The 706-nt window shown below is 38.4% G+C and overlaps 1 protein-coding gene across 6 annotated transcripts in view; it reads right to left on the bottom strand.

The window, feature by feature from the left end:
- GOLGA4 (golgin A4) overlaps positions 1 to 706 on the bottom strand; it is an 89,828-nt gene that overhangs the window by 5,334 nt on the left and 83,788 nt on the right. The window lies entirely within an intron of this gene.

The following is a 706-nucleotide window of genomic DNA, read 5'->3' as shown; positions in this document are numbered from 1 at the left end:
TTTGACCCCAGTACTCTTCCCTGCCAAGACAGGGGGTCCGACTTGATGATCCGCTCAGGTCCCTTTCGACCCTACCAACTATGAAACTATGAAAGTATCAGCTACATTTAAAGCCAAAGGGGGGGGAAGGGGAAGAAGAGCTCAGACTAGCCAAAAAAACAGGAGTTACGTTTAAACTCTTAAATATTTTATTAATCTGGCCTACTAAAACAGGAATGACAATAGGAGTTCAGACAAGGTGTAATGAAACTATTTTCACAGCCTTAATAAAAGCCATTACACTACTTGTAAAATAGTAATGATAATACAAGGAGTGCTTGTGCTCTTATGCAATACCATCTTGCTTCTTTGCAAGCATTTTATAATTCATCTACCAGAAATTTTGTTGTAAGTGAAACACTGGTCATATAATTCCTTCATAAACTGAAAAACTGGCCCCAAAATACTATTAAAGATGCTAATACAATATGGCTTTTATTACACCCTCCCAAAACCTAAACCTCCCTATGTTTAGCTGATATAGTCCATACTGAGAGAGTGGGGTAGACTTTCAGTGTCATTTTTTAAAAACACCAGACTTGTTGTTTATGCATCAAGCCAGGGATTTCATGAAAAGGGATACACTTGTATAGGCTAGTTTCAGCACTATTCCTCACTGATATTTTAGCTCTAGTACAGTTCTCACATTCCCTTTTTTTGGGGGGGG

Source organism: Gavialis gangeticus, unplaced genomic scaffold (assembly GCF_001723915.1).
Source record: "Gavialis gangeticus isolate Ggan-Ray unplaced genomic scaffold, GavGan_comp1, whole genome shotgun sequence".
NCBI classification, from domain to species: domain Eukaryota; kingdom Metazoa; phylum Chordata; order Crocodylia; family Gavialidae; genus Gavialis; species Gavialis gangeticus.
The sequence above is the reverse complement of the archived record's forward strand: the minus strand, read 5'-3'. Positions and strand labels throughout refer to the sequence as shown.